General features: G+C 35.0%; 1 protein-coding gene across 6 annotated transcripts in view; it reads left to right on the top strand.

Moving 5' to 3' along the window:
• Window positions 1–14,257: 14,257 nt before the first annotated feature.
• The window catches only part of LOC145674963 (NADH dehydrogenase [ubiquinone] 1 alpha subcomplex subunit 7-like), a 146,085-nt gene continuing 143,637 nt past the window's right edge, over window positions 14,258–16,705 (top strand). For 2 of the 6 annotated variants that reach the window (XM_081745277.1, XM_081745278.1), the window contains exon 1: window positions 14,261–15,037. The gene's annotated coding sequence lies outside the window, so the exon portion shown is untranslated. Of the gene's footprint in view, window positions 15,038–16,705 lie in introns of all 6 variants that reach the window. The other 4 variants (XM_081745275.1, XM_081745276.1, XM_081745279.1 and 1 more) reach the window with 4 other exon arrangements.

Here is a 16,705-nt window from a genome sequence, read left to right as displayed (position 1 = left end):
CTTGTTTTTCATATTACTCCCCAGGTCTATATACGTAATCCCAAAACAAAAAATTTCCAATATGTATAAGTAAATAGTGGATATATAAGTATTATTTCAAAGAATATAAATAAAAGCGCTTTAAAAGGATATACGAATAAAAAAGGGTTATATATATATATATATATATATATATATATAAGTGATGATAAGGAAATGATTACACGTATCTTTATTTGTATACAACCTAAAATAAAAAAGAAATGCATCTCGTTACTTATAAATATAAACAGTATATATATATATATATATATATATATATATATATATATTTGGTCTAGGAATTAATTCGTGCGGTTTTACAAAAGATGGCGTAACTAGCTTATTGTCCCATAGTTTCGTTGATCCAAACATGCGTTGAAAACTACTGTCATTGAGCATCTTGTTTAGTATATGTCAGTTGCTTGAAGCGGAAACAACAACATTTTTTCTTCAACTGAAAATGGCGCATTTTGTGCCTGATAAAGTGTTTTTGCGGGGAGTTATTCTTCATTGCTTTAACATGAAGAAAAGTGCTACCGCAAGTCATCATATTTTAGTGGAAGTGTTTGGTGACCATGCTCTAGCTGAGCGAACGTGTCAGAAGTGGTTTGCACGGTTTAAAGGTGGTGATTTCAGCTTGGAAGACCAAAAGCAATTTGGACAGCCAAAAGAATTTGAAGATGAAGAATTGAGAGCATTGCTTGATCAGGATTCGTGTCAAACGCAGGACGAACTTGCAGAAGCATTTGGAGTTGAGCAAACAACAGTTTCCAAACGTCTCAAAGCCATAGGAATGATTCAAAAGATGTCTTATTGGGTTTCACATGAATTGAAAAGAAAGACGTTGAAAGAAGAAAAACCGTTTGCGAATTGCTGCTTCAAAGACAGAAAAGGAAGGGATTTTTGCATCGAATTGTAACTGGTGATGAGAAGTGGATTCATTACGAGAATCCTAAACGAAAAAAGGCCTGGGTGAAGCAAGGTGAACCAGGTCCTTCACAACCAAAACGAGATATTCATTGTGCAAAGGTTATGGTGTATATATGGTGGGATTTGAAACGTGTGGTGTACTATGAACTTCTGAAACTTGGTGAAACTATTAATGGACACCGCTATCGACAACAATTAATGCATTTGAAGCAAGCTCTGGCCTGAAAACGACCAGAATGGAATAACAGGCATAATAAACTTATTTATCAAGATGATAACGCTCGACCACATGTCGCAAAACCGGTCAAAACCTATTTGGAAAATGTCGGATGGAAAGTGTTACTCCACCCGCGATATTCACCAGACACTGCTCCGTCTGACTACTACTTAATCGATTGCATGAATAACGATTTGATTGGACAGCGGTTCACTTCTTCAGAAAATATCGAAAAATGGATCTTTGATTAGATTGCGTCAAAAGATGAGGAATTCTTTCGACACGGAATCCGTAAATTGCCTGAAAGATGGGAGAAAGTAGTGGCTAGCGATGGACAATATTTTTGTTAACGTATTCATTTACTTTGTTTTTGAAATAAAGCTTCAATTTTTATTAAAAACCGCACGAATTAATTCCTAGACCAAATATATGTATGTATATATATTTCAATTCGTTATATGAAAAAAGCAGAATTTTAAAGGGAAAGAATAGCATATCTTTTAAGTAGTTAAAATGAATTGTAACTTTTTCTCGTATTCCACGGGAGTGAAACAAATGTTTGTTCACAGTTTGCTTCAAGTGTGTTGTCTAATGTATAAACATTCTGTACGTGAATTTTGTACTTATTCTTTCAGAGTTGCAGCGACCACCAAAAATATGTATTTGACACTAATATCGTCCATTATGGGGGTCACAGGTTCAAAATCCTGTTCCCACCAAGGAAACTTTGTGGTGGACAAACACCGGGTACGTTGAGGGTCCCAGGTTCAAACTCTTGTTCCCACCAAATGAATTTTGTGATGGACAAACACCGTGTACGTGAATTTCCTCCCACTTTCTTCATTCCAACATTTCATTCATTTCTCATCACCACCGTCTCCATTAGCATAACGGACGTAAAACTTAAAGATTTCCCATTAACGTAATCGTCATAAAGGTGAGACGTAAAACTCAAAGATTTCATTTCTTTGTTTCTCTCGTTCGATATTTTTTTATTCTATCATCATCATTCACTGAGGGGGACACGATGGTTTAGTACTTGGTGGTCCTTGATTTGCTCTTAGCTCGAGGGCATAGTCTCTGAACATATATCGACACCTTTTCATCAGGGGTCTCTGTGGCTCAGTGATAGAACGTTCACCTCTGGTGTATGAGGATCACAGGTTCAAAATCCTGTTCCCATCAAGTGAACTTTGTGGTGGACAAACGCTGTGTACGCGGATTTTCTTTGGGTTCTCCCAGGGCGTTCGCCTGTGATGCATGAAGCACCGTGTTCAAATTCTGCTCCAGACAAGTGAACTTTATAATAAACAAACACCGTATGAATGGATTTCTTTGGGAGTTCTCCCTTTCCCCGACTTTCTTCACTTCATCATTTCTCATCATCATTTTCCCTCCACTGGTCTAGTAGGCCTAACCGTGGGACGTAAAACTCATTTTATTTGATAACTTTTTCGACTCCAATAGTCTAGTAGGCATACTCACCAAGGGAACTTTGTGGTGGACAAACACCGTGTACGTTGAGGGTCTCAGGTTCAAACTCCTGTTCCCACCAAATGAACTTTGTGATGGACAAACACAGTGTACGTGGAAGGTCCCAGGTTCAAAATCCTTTTTCCACCAAGTGAATTTTGTGGTGGACAAACACCGTGTACGTGAATATCCTCCCTCTTTCTTCATTCCAACCTTTCATTCATTTCTCATTATCACTGTCTCAATTAGCATAGCCGACATAAATGTGGGACGTAAAACTTAAAGATTTCCCATTAACATAATCGTCATAATCGTGGGACGTAAAACTCAGAGATTTCATTTCATTGTTTCTCTCGTTCCATTTTTTTTTATTCTATCATCATCATTCACTTAGGGGGACACGATGGTTTAGTACTTGGTGGTCCTTGATTTGCTCTTAGCTCGAGGGCATAGTTTCTGAACATATTTCGACATCTTTTCATCAGGGGTCTCTCTGGCTCAGTGATAGAACGTTCACCTCTGGTGTATGAGGATCACAGGTTCAAAATCCTGTTCCCATCAAGTGAACTTTGTGGTGGACAAACACTGTGTACGCGGATTTCCTCTGGGTTCTCCCGGGGCGTTCGCCTGTGATGCATGAGGCACCGTGTTCAAATTCTGTTCCAGACAAGTGAACTTTATAATAAACAAACACCATATGAATGGATATCCTTGGGAGTTGTCCCTTTCCCCCACTTTCTTCACTTCATCGTTTCTCATCATCACTTTCCCTCCACTAGTCTAGTAGGCATAATCGTAAGACGTAAAACCCATTTTGTTTGATAACTTTTCCGACTCCATTAGTTTAATAGGCGCACCCAACAAGGGAACTTTGTGGTGGACAAACACCGTGTACGTTGAAGGTCCCAGGTTCAAACTCCTGTTCCCACCAAATGAACTTTGTGGTGGACAAACACCGTGTAAGTGGATAGTCCCAGGTTCAAAACCCTTTTCCCACCAAGTGAATTTTGTGGTGTACAAACGCCGTGTACGTGAATTTCCTGCCACTTTCTTCATTCCAACATTTCATTCATTTCTCATCATCATCGTCTCCATTAGCATAAGCGACATAACTGTGGGACATAAAACTCAAAGATTTCCAACCGTGGAACGTAAAACTCAAAGATTTCCCATTAGCCTTGCTGGCATAACCGTGGGACGCATAACTCAAAGATTTCATTTCATTGTTCAAAGATTTCATTTACAGACAGAAAGACAGCCAGATATGCATGATATTATCAAAATTAAAACATAATATACCTCTTCTTTTTATAATATTTTAACGTTAAACTATAAGTGATACGGCTTTACCAGTACATTCACTATCTGCCTTGTACACGTCTCCAGACATTTCTACGTCAGCTGTAATCTAATTGCAATGCGAGACAGAAAACATTCAAGAATTCCATGTTATCATTTTCTCAGAATTCAACGTGGAACGAGCAGAAGCATCACACATCATACAGACTCGCTTATATGTATGTGTTTTCAACGTTAGAATTTCATCTCATTATCAAATACGGAAACGCAAAGTAAATACACTGTCTGGAGTACATTTATAGTTAAATGAAGACCTAACATATTGTTTTATTCTTTCAGGAATAATCATAGACCGTAATATTTTTAATGATATATTTTTACTTACCTATTTTAATAAAATCGTCTGATGATAACACTTATTCACAGCTGTAGCCATCCAACGGATCAAGCACACACAAAGACACACACTCACTATTACAAATATGAAGTGAAAGACAACGGACTAATTACAACTTCTCTCTAATAGGAACGTCCGGTATCACACTTTGTTCACAGCTTACACTCAAGTTTTAGCGTTGAACACCAATGTTTTTGAGCGGAAGAGAATCCACACACACGTTTACTCTTCTAAATCTGTGCATCTACAAATGTTCTCTGTATACAGACACACACACACACACACACACACACACACACACGTGTTTGCCTTAGAGAAACATATCAAACAAGTTCGATCATGCCTACCATAATCGAAAACATATCTCGTTACGGTTTCAATACATAACATAACATCTTTCACATCAAGACTTGGGAAAGTCATGTTTCATTTTGTTTATACAGGTATCTCTATGGGACTGTATTTCAATTCTAAATTTCGATGACGTAGTTTTTTTGTGCTGTGGGAATATGTTATATTCCAATATCTCATCACTGCTTTACCATAAGAAGCAAATTCATTTGGCATAATTTGATCTTTGATTTCTCTACATAAGTGATTTTAATTACTTGTCATAACAGACATCATCATGTGAATATCCATATAACACTTTTCACATGCAATACAATATCGTGCGTTTTTAAAACATTATGATATGCTATGAGAGGCTTCCGCTATTAGAACATGCTCAATCAATGGAATCCAATACGTTTTAAAACAATCATGAACTGCAATAATCGTCTTATCAACTCAATTTCCTGAGAAGGTTCCAGACGAAAATTTTCCACAAGGGTCATAAGCTACAGGCGTTTCGTGAGAATAAGACCAGGGCTAAATCCTCACGCTCTTCGCAGGAGGTCTAGGGGGAAGTGTATGGGTATGTGTTTCGTTATGAGACTCATATATTGTTTCTTATCCCACGTTTTAAAAAAATCGTGAAATACAATATATACGTTAGCAACTAACCCTTAACAGGAAATATATGTCTGTCAGACACGTATGGTTTTTCTTTGTATTACATTGGCAACACTGATTCACTCAATGTATCTGTTTCTTCAGTACCTTCCTATTATTTAGTTGCACGTGTGTTGCAGTAGTTCATTGTTGGCGTTAATGTCTGAGTGAACATTTATAGATGATTTTAGAAAACCTACGGTGTCTGAGAGACACACATTTCCGTTATCGTCTATATTTTTGCGTGTTTATTGGACACACATTTCCGGAAGAGACAGTTTTTCTTTCAAAAGGTTTTGTGGTTGACTTTTATTTACCATGAAATAGAAACTATAGAACTCTTTAAACATACTATTTTATTTGTTTGAGATTTTATGTATTTGCAAAATATAGACCTAGTACTGCAAGGTGTGAGGTCAAGTAGTAACAGATATGTCAATGTGAACAGCCCTACTCAAGTTTCATGTGATAACGAAAGCCTTAGATACAGAGGTAAAAAAAGGTTTGTTTGGAATTCAAATGAACCTCTAAGAAACCGAAGGGTTCTTCATCAAGACACAGTAAGAGAGATGCCTGGTATAGCCACCCATGTAAGGAGTCTGGGAAAAAAATCCAAGCAAAGTTGATATTTGGTCTACCTTATGTGATGATGATATAATTCAAGAGATTTCTACATGACGTTGGAAGAAGGTCGAAACAAATTTGAAGTAGAATAAAGTCAAACTACAGATCTACTGACCTACCTGAATATAAAGCCCTTATTGCTATCCTAATGTTGTGTTCTTTTTGTAAATCAGAATACGACGACATGTATTCACCATTTTCAAGACACTTTGGGACGACTTCTATTTAGCGCTACCATGTCCGTCAAATTTCCAAGCTCTTTTGGACAAATAGCACATTTGGACAGGGTAGCTACATGTGGACAAATAGCATATTTGCAGGGTAGTAATGTATAGAATTATACTAATATAAAATTTGTAAGTTTTTAAATTTATGTACTATTTTTATTTAGGTATTGAAATATTTTCCAAATTTATGTCAATAGAAACGAATTAATGTATATAATTTTTGTTTATCATATTTTGCTCGAAGTACAAAATATAATGTTTCATTAATCTACATTACACATATGTTTTTTTAAAAAGATATTGCTTTATATATGTCCGTGTCCCACAGACACACATTTCCTGAAAGCGATAAAAAATAACGTTTCCTGTTAAGGGCTAAGACCAATTTCGTACAATCTGCTGAGACGCTTTGATCATTTGAATATCACGTCTTCAGTTCATAACCTACAGGAACTTCGTGGGAATAGAACCAAGGGGCCAACTAACACGATTTTGTATGGGTATATGTTTTGTTATGAGACTCATATATTGTTTCTAATCCCACGTTTTTAAAAAATCATGAAATACAATATTTACCTTAGCAACTAAGGTCAATTTCATACAATCTGCTGAGAAGCTTCGATCATTTGAATATCATGCCTTCAGTTCATAACCTACAGGCACATCGTGGGAATAGGACCAAGGAGCTAAATCGCTCTTTGGCTTTCCAGGAGGAGCAGGGGGTGGCAGGGGTTCAATTAACTAGACAATATAAGATGAGGAGACGAGAAAATCATGTTTCATCTTGTTTCTACATCTGGTAGGCGTCCAAGAGTATACTTCCTTATTCTAGCATAGCAACATACTGGTTTAGGCCGGTTTAGCGCCCTCTAATAACAGTTTTACGGCCAAAATTTTCCCACGCTTATGAACGGAGGGATGTCTACTGCTGCGTATTAAAAGATGGTTTCATTCCATAGAAATTAGAAGGCAAATATTGCGAAGGAATATTTGGGATATTACTATAACTACCCAACGACACAGGAGTGGGTCCGACGTTCAAACCAGGACTCCAATTTGCATTAGTAGGGCCAAATCTCCTACTCTCATTCCAATTACTACGTCTTTGCATATTATTACAATTTCCACCTGACAAAAAATTTCGTTTATTACGATTACTATTACCCGTACTATCTCTTCCAAAATTTCTGTTAATTTTATAGGTTCCGTTTGTACTGCATTATCGGTTTTAGCTTTCTTAATTGTTTCCAATACTGTTAGTCTAACAGCGGCCTCTTAATTTGAGGTTTGAAAAATTCAAAGTTTTGGTTTTCTAAATTTGAGGGATGGCCCTCCATATCTTCCAGTTTTAAGGTTAGTTCCTGAACTGTACTAACCGTTCCTAATTTGAATATTTTCGCCTCTTCTTCCGGCAAACAGTCAAGAATCAAATCTTTAAGTTCCTGGTCTGAAGGCGAACTCACTATGGAGTGATAATGGTCAATTATGTAGCATAAAACTCTGACAACGATGAATATTTAGATTTATCATACCTCAGCGAGTAGAGGCTATATTTCTGAGCTCTTTCTACTTGCGTAGATATGTATCCTAACTTAAAGAGCTTCAGAAAATCTTTAAACGTTTTTACTTTAGATTCGATACTTCTATACCACGTTTTTGCAGCACGCTCTAAACACGAAGATAGGATATACTTCTTGTCCTTTTCGCGAAGACAGTACATACTCATCGTCTTTAATAGATCATCAAGAAATATCCTAGCTGATCCGGTTGTTTTTCCATCAAATTTAGGAAGATGGTGCAAGTTTCGTAAATATTCCCCAGATATTACTCCTGATATAGTATCAGATGAATTACTCCCATCCGGACTATTTTCTCGACTCCTACGACTAGAATTTCCATTCACCCTCGTACGCAGATTCATAGCTACTTCTCGATTCCGGTTACGCCTTCTACGTCGATCCTCACAACTTTGTATTTTGTCACCGTCATCCGACTTTTCATCCCGTTCAGAACTTAATACTGATGTCTCAGTAGTATTTCTACTACTATTTTCATCATCCGCAAACTCTTTTAACTGAGTTTCGTACTCATTTTCTTTCTCTTTTGCCCTTACCGGCATACTACTTTTACCTATAAGTTTCGAACTTACCTTTTGATTTCTTGATGGGACCGGGAGATTCCTACTGGATCCCTCATCATGCCTCTCCTGTTTATCCAACCGACATGAAAGATCATTAATTCTTTCGCCTAACTGACTAATTTTTCCTTTAATAATATTTTCACATTTCTTACTTATCTCATCAATCCTCTGACTAACTAAATTATTCAACTTCCTTTTCTTCTCGCTACATTTCTCTGAACTTTTCCGAAACGCAACAGCTGTGTCCCGTTCTAACGCCTTCATTTGATTCAGCATCTTCTCATTTGCCTCTTTTAAATTTTTACATTTTTCATTCGTATGATCTAAATTGACTTTACAATTTTCTTTGATACTATCTACTTCTACACTTAGCTTAGAAAAATCCTTTGCTACCACACCTATCCTGTTTTCTAGACTTTCGGTTATAGACACAATATTCTCATTAATATTTCTTTCTACATTCAGTATATTTCCTTTATCTTCCCTACATCTGTTGCAACATTTACCACCTCTGAACAGTCAAGTCTTACTCCGTAAAAAATTTTAGTCATCTGTGAGGTAACTAATTTAATTTCCGATTTTACAGTAGATAACTCGTGAGACATCTTTGTATCTAACTCGAGAATAGATGATTTCATATAGCTAATTTCTGATTTTGCAAGTTTAAAATCTGACTTTACACAGTTAATGTCCATCCACAAGTTTTGTTGGAATCCTTCCATTATATTATTCAAGCTCAAGAGGAGCGGTCCCCCTCCAATTTCGATTTCTGGTATTTGTTTCCGTGAAATTATTTTGGAAGTTTGATCCATTTGAGTATTATTTCTTTCTGCTTCAGAAATAACGGATACATTTGGTCCAGATACAATAACATTTTCTTGAGTCTTAGAACCTGTTTCATTACCTTGGCCATTTTTGCTTAGGCAGTCAACAATATCGATTTCCACTGAACATGTTTGACATACCCAATCAGCATTTCTTTGTTTAATTGATTCGAGCTCTAAACTCGATAACGTTATACACTTCAAATGAAACAATAGTTCACACTTATCACTACAAAGGGATTCGCAACTGTCTGGAATCCTTTTACGTTTACAACATACATAAGTATCTAGTTCCATATCAACCATATTAAAGTTAATCAACATTATAATTCCATTAAAAATTCGCTAGTCACAAACATCTGAATAGACAAATAAAGGGACATAAGAGATGAAAGTAACAAATATCATTAAACCCTTGTTGGCTTCTTAAATGCTTACTCAGTTTCACGTCGAAGATGTACACCCCACATATTTTTTTCACTTACTATATTTTATTCATATTTCTTTCCTGAGACAAATCCACAATTAAGAAAAGGAAAATCCCTAAAGCATAAGTCACAACTCTAATACTACCACTATTTAACTTAATAAATCGTCACGCTGGATGTCGCCACTTTAAAACGGACTCTAATTATCGATATAAAAATTGCTGATAAATAATTATGTATTAATATTTATTCTTATCTCCATTAAAACAAATCATGGCCTGAAGAAAACACTTTAAAACGGCCATATCTCGCAACAGTTACTTCAACTGCCCAGTACCAGATGGAATGAAATAACCTTGGCTGAAATAACCATCTTAAATCTCACTCTTTCAACCGAACAATTACTTAATCAAATAAACAGATCATAACTACTGTAGCCTAAAAGTTTTTTAAACATACTCAAAAGTTTTAATTTATGATTTTAAAGTCCAGATTGTTTTTATACGCGCAACGGTTATTTATTCAAATTTAGAAACGAATGTTCCAGGAACTTGTGGTAGTGCCAGTCCAAACAAGAAATTTAAGCGCATCATACTTACTATAATATTAAAGAAACATAGTTACATTATATATATATATATATATATATATATATATATATATATATATATATATATATATATATATATATATATATATATATATATAGTTCTATCTAGCTTATATTATTCTTCATTTACGTAAAAATAAAACATCTCTTCAAAAATCTATCAATTTTGATGTTTATTGTTTTAAGATTCATGATGCAGCTCATAATATAATGAACTTAATTAGCAAATTTACAAAACCATGGATAATTTATATCCACATTTAAAGATTGTATTACATAGCTCTACGATGAATCATGGTAACAATTTATATTAATTTTCAGTTAAGTAGCTAATCTGCCTAATAAATACTTTCTGTTTCCAATCCACGCTTATATTCAATTTATAAATCTCTCTATATCATTGCTGGAATCTATGCCTGGTTTTCCATGTTTAATTATATTTTTATGACTGAACAATCAGGACCATCCCTCGTCAATTTATGACGACAACACAAAATACATTTTATATTACTCTCTTTTTAGATCATAAAGATTTAAAATAATGAGAGCTCAGCAACACAGGAATGTCGATTCCTTTTTCAATAAGAAAGGAATGTCGATTCCTTTTTCAATTACTCACATTGCTTCCAACATAATGTTATTATCGTCTTTCGCCAAAAACAATATGTGCACATTCTCAACAGGAACATTATATGCACATTCACTTTTGATTATCATTACATTTCTATCTGTCTCAGCTTTATTCATGTATGTACTAATATGTGTCTTGTCAAAGCTGACCTCTGCCTAAATCCCTTTCCACAGTTTTGGCACGTGTGAGTTTTTCACCTGTATGTATTTATATGTGTTGTGTCAATGCTGACTTCTGAGTAAAGATTTTTCCACACTCTTGGCATCTGTGATGTGTATTGCTGTATGTATTAACATGTGTGTTGCCAAATGTGACGTATGTCTAAATCACTTTCCACACTCTTGGCATGTATGAGGACTAGTGATGGGCAGTGGAAATATTCCCACTGGGAAGGAAAATAAAAATGGGAATATTCCCAGATTTTCCCTGGCACATAAACTTCCGGGAAGCAATTTAAATCCATTTCTTAAAGTAAAAACGGAAATAAATTCTTAAGGAATTTATTTCCATTTCTTAAAGTACTTTATTTTTATTTATGGAAGAGTGGCGTATTTAAGGAGGGGCTTCCGGGCTTAAGCCCCCCGAAATCTTACTATAGTAAAGTAAATAATATATCTCGCAGAATTGCCACATTTCCAGGCAAATCTCCCCCCGAAAGTAAGCAAAGCCCTCCCTCCCGAAAAAAAGATCGTAAATACATCACTGGATAGGAAAAATTGTCGTGTGTGCCAATTTTATAAAGTTAAGTCAATATCTTGCAAATATTGTGAACATAAATACGTATGCAGAAATGTTGATAAAATGGTGAGACATGTGTCTTCTGGCAGTTACCCAACCTAATTTGTTTATAATATTTAAAAATTTAATATGTTTATAATATCAGCAGTAGACTCAAATTTAGAAAATGCACTTATATATAAATTTAAACTGTTTAACGGTGTACAATAATGTGTACTTACTGTACTATTTTTTTCACATATTTACTTGCATAGAACATATTGTAAGTATATATGCATTTATGCGTACTCTTTAAATATAATAGAATATTAATAAAATAATATCGTTAAGAATATATATTTTAGAGAATTTTCTGGATACAACAGTAATAATATACTGTGATAAATGAAAACGAATTTAACTTTGAAATCATAATATAGTAATAGAATACAATTTTCTTTGTGACTGTATATAAATTCCCATTTTGACAATCTTCCCAGGGAATATTCCCGAAAAACATCTTCCTGGGAATTTACCAATCACTACCAAGCACAATTTGGTTTGTGTTTTCGCACTATAGTTTTTATGGGCTGCGGTAATTTTGTCACCGGAAACTTCGTCACTGGGAAATTCGTCACGGTAATTTCGTCACCAAAATATTACCATATAGGTGATTTCGTCATCGAAAATTTTATCACGATATTTTTATCACCAGTGTCTTTAAAACATAATAAAAGTACAACGAATGAACTCGAAAAAAATTTTGAAATTGTTTTCTTTAATCTTCAACTGAAGCAGAACCATGCAGCATAATCGAAACATATTATTATATTAAATAAAGTTACATATTTTAGATATCGTATTTGAGATAAAAGTTTCCAGTATTTCTATCACAGAAATATTATCATATAGGAAATTTTGTCACGCTTATTTTTTCACATTTCTTGAACTAAATATAGGCAAAGCAAATGACCAAGATAGCTTATGTTATTTTAGTCAAACTTGGAAAACAATTCGGTTGCTGTTGAACTCTGCAAAATTGAAGTTTCGGGTACTCGACACAGAAGCAAGCACCAGTAGAAGAAAACAGTGCCAGCTTCACCAAATGTTAAAAGCACAGGCAACATGGGGAACTACTGAGTTTATATATCACTATTTAAAGATATATCTTCGACCTTCCTCCACATTAACTGAGTCATGTGAAAAGAGTGATCTTTTTAATAGCTATTCAAAGAAGAATATTATGTTTCAACTCTGAATAAACATCAGCAAATTGTTATTGCATATATGTGAAGAAAACAAATTTATGTAAAGGAAGAAAAACGTGTAAATATTTCTGGAAGTTTCCTTTAAACATAGCCTTATGGAGCTATTGAGAAGTGAAACATGGATGGTGGACGGAAACTTTTCAATAGCTCCCTAAAGAAATCACGTAGCCTTATGTGTTATTTGAAGTGAGACTTTCTTTACTAGGTATATGCTTTAATGCAGAGCAAGACAAAATTGATATGAAGAACTGTTTCGTGCGGTGGTGCATCAGTGCAGTGAATTTTGCGAACTTCTGGGCCCTGTAACAGTGGTTATGAATTTGAAGTTAGCGGAAATGCAGGCTGTGAAATCAACTTTTGGAAACTCAACTCGTGTACAGCTTTTTTTTTTTTTTGTTATTTTTTACCAGACTCACTCAACGTAGTGTTAGGTCCAAGGGCTTGGATTATTCACAGAAAGTAATGAAAATTTTCGTTTATTTTGCGTGAAAATGAACGGATTGGTATTTCTTCCCGTAGCAGATGTGCAACAGGAATACAAGATGTTTTGGAGAAAGAACTAGAAGTTCTGGACTATTTTGATAGTACTTAATTCGACAAGTTGAGGCTACGGTTTCAACTGTGATACATCAAAATGTTGTTGGTCAAACAGAAAAAAAAATAGAAGAGTGTTTCAAATTTTGCAGAAACGGCTCCAGTCTTTGTGAATAAGGTGTAACACTGGAACTAAGTGTTTGGAAAAAAATTTTGCTTGTTGTATTCTATAACGTTATAAATAGTAGAAAATGAACATGTAAAACATTTATTGCATTATAACAAGTTAAATTTTGTTTTCTATTTTCCAGAGTCGAACACCAACTCACTTGTTCTCCAAATTTTTTATTAAGATAAAGTTAGCTGTTTTGATCCTTTACATTATCTCAACTCACTTGTTAGTTTTACAAAGGTGAAAAAAATGACCATGACAACATTTTCTACATTCTAACATTTTGGTGACAAAATTACTGTCATAATTGCGGTAAAGAAATAACCTACTTGCTAATATTTTGGTGACGAAATTAAAGTGATGAAAATTCCGGCGACGAAATTACCTAAGTTCATTTTTGTACTATACATACGAAATATATATTTATACGCAAATTGTAAAAGAATTCTAGTTTTTCAAAAATTGCGTTTGATGGTCCCCACAATTTTTTTCTATGCCATGAGAGATATTTTCATGTCGCTCAACGCAAATTGTTTAGGAAACAATAAGAAGGAAATTAATGACAAACATTTTCAATTATTATTTCGAGTGGTTCACTAAATGTAAACCTGCACGACTAGAAGATAAATTGGCAAACGTTCCTCATCATTTCTTTGTTTCACTTTCTCTCACCTGATGTCGCTTAAATTGAAATCATTAAGAATTTCCTTTCCGCAATAGACCTGTTATAAACAAGGCAAATCTCATAGGATCGATCAGAACATAGGAAATGACATGTGATATAATGCCATACATTTTGAGATTTTCCGCTATGCAGAGTCGATTTGAAATGTGATTAGAGCAATACTAAAGACCTGACTACCCAGGTAACATATATTAGTGGAACTCTTTATTAGGTTCTAACCGCGCGTCAGAATGACTCTGCATACTGCCCATCGACTCTAGGACAAATCCTAAGAGATATCCTTGGATCTATCTTATACTGTATACAATATTACAAGTGAAAAACTACGATCTATAATGAAGCCAAAGTGTACAACAGCGGATTGATCTTTATACATGGCAGAATGTGGTATATAGTGTCACCGTTCTAGTTAGTGTCTCGTCAGAAGTGCTTGTTTATAATGCATTCCCACTACTTTACGGATTAGATATTATTTCTACAAATGAATAGATACCCAGTTAACTTATTGAGTTGCTCATTGGACATCTGCCTGGAGCATCAAAGCATTAATGGAGAGAAAGTGTTTGTGTGAGAGTGAGGGGGTGACAGAAAAAGTTAGTTCACAACCACAGCTGGTTCAATCTACTATTATATTGTAGAATATTTTGGTTATTTTGTGCAAGCGACGCCCTAATACCATAAAATTTACGACAAAATTAGCATAATGAGTGCAGGTTTACTTTTGGCACAACACTAGAAAGAACTTTTGGAAAATTATAATTGTCTCGCTGCTGTCCTTCTTACAGAATAATGATAAGAAATGTGAGCATCAGACAAAAGCAAAAATAATAAAGATCATCGTTGCACGGTGAGTACTACCACAGAGTTATTTTCTCTGTGCTACAACAGAGAAAAAAGGAGTTTAATCTTGCACTATGTGAAGGGGCGTAGTGAGGCGATACTAGATACATTGACAAAGAGCATGACGTGTGTATCAAATCTCTTGTGAAAAACTGTAACTCTGAAAGTATATGATACTTAGGGGAGAGAAGTATGTTGATTTATAAACCTGTCCTCCGAATCCTAACCTAACGTTCCTATAAGTAATAATTGCCATGCACTATGACTATTACATTTGATATAGGCCTATGTGCAGGTTTATTTCGGCGCATCACTCGACATAATTATTGAAAAAATATTTACTAATTTTCTTCTTATTGTCTTCTAAAAGATTTCCCCTGGGCGACATGAAGACACCTCACTCGGCATAGATAAAATCTTGGTGGCCCACCAGGCAAATTTTTACTTTGACTCCAACTGTGACTTCAACCGATTCATGTGATCCGGTTCCCGGAGCAGTTTAGGAATCATTCCTAAACTGCTCCCGGAACCGGATCACATGAATCGATTACAATTACTAACACAGTGAAAGTAATGTACGATGTTAAGAATTATACTATAAGTACAAGGGCCACAATGTTACTATACGATGTTAAGAATTATACTATAAGTACAAGGGCCACAATGTTACTATACGAAGTTAACAATTATACTATAAGTACAAGGGCCACAATGTTACTAAACATCAATTCAGGTGAAGCGGTGACTATGAATTTTGAGATCTAAATGGGGGGCTACCGCCCCCCAACCCCCGCTCAAGTACCATAAAAACATCCAAAATAATAATAAATAATCACACCACTACTATAAAGCTAAGATAAGAAGGGAAAAATTTTAAAAAAAAAACACTCGTCTCTAATCATAAATCAGTGCATGACAAAGAAAAAAAAATTACACCTCAACAAGACAATAGGACAAGCAGCAGCAAACCAAATACTTTGCCTAATACTCAAATGCAAAACAAATCAAGAATAAAAATAATATGAATTAACAGTGAAAGAAAACACTCACCATTTCGCCATAGGAGAAATCTCATGAATAATGAACTCATAATTGCTGATTCCACACACGAAAAAATAAGATACCAAGAACACATGCACAATACTCAACATTACTGAAAAATGTTCCTTTCCGCACACACGTCGTTTTATTAAACCGAGCACACTTGCTATTATTACAAACAAGAAACCAATAAACGTCCACTTTTAGAATACGTCGAAAATATCTTCAGTTTAGACCACAACTATGATAGGTTTTCTCTAACTCAATTCAACCAATTCAATTACGCGCTTCTCGAATGCCACAAACAGCAGCACACACATACATGCACACAGAACATGTGACATCACACTAAGAAACTACCATATGACTACACAGACACCTAGTGGGAAAAATATGAACTAAGACGTCACACCAAAGGCATGAACAGTTCTAACAAGTGACTCACGCACAAACAGTTCCAGGAAGTAACTGAACCTATAAGAACCGATTAAAGTCACAGTTGGAGTCAAAGTAAAGACTTACCACCCACCAGAAGTGATTGTTAAAAAATTACAATTATTTTTCAATTTGTTTGTAAATACGGCTCTCGGATGTATAACATAAAAAACTACAGTGCAAGAACAAAAACCATCTT

This window comes from Thermobia domestica, chromosome 18 (genome assembly GCF_964235325.1).
Source record: "Thermobia domestica chromosome 18, izTheDome1.hap1.1, whole genome shotgun sequence".
NCBI lineage: Eukaryota > Metazoa > Arthropoda > Insecta > Zygentoma > Lepismatidae > Thermobia > Thermobia domestica.
The sequence above is the reverse complement of the archived record's forward strand: the minus strand, read 5'-3'. Positions and strand labels throughout refer to the sequence as shown.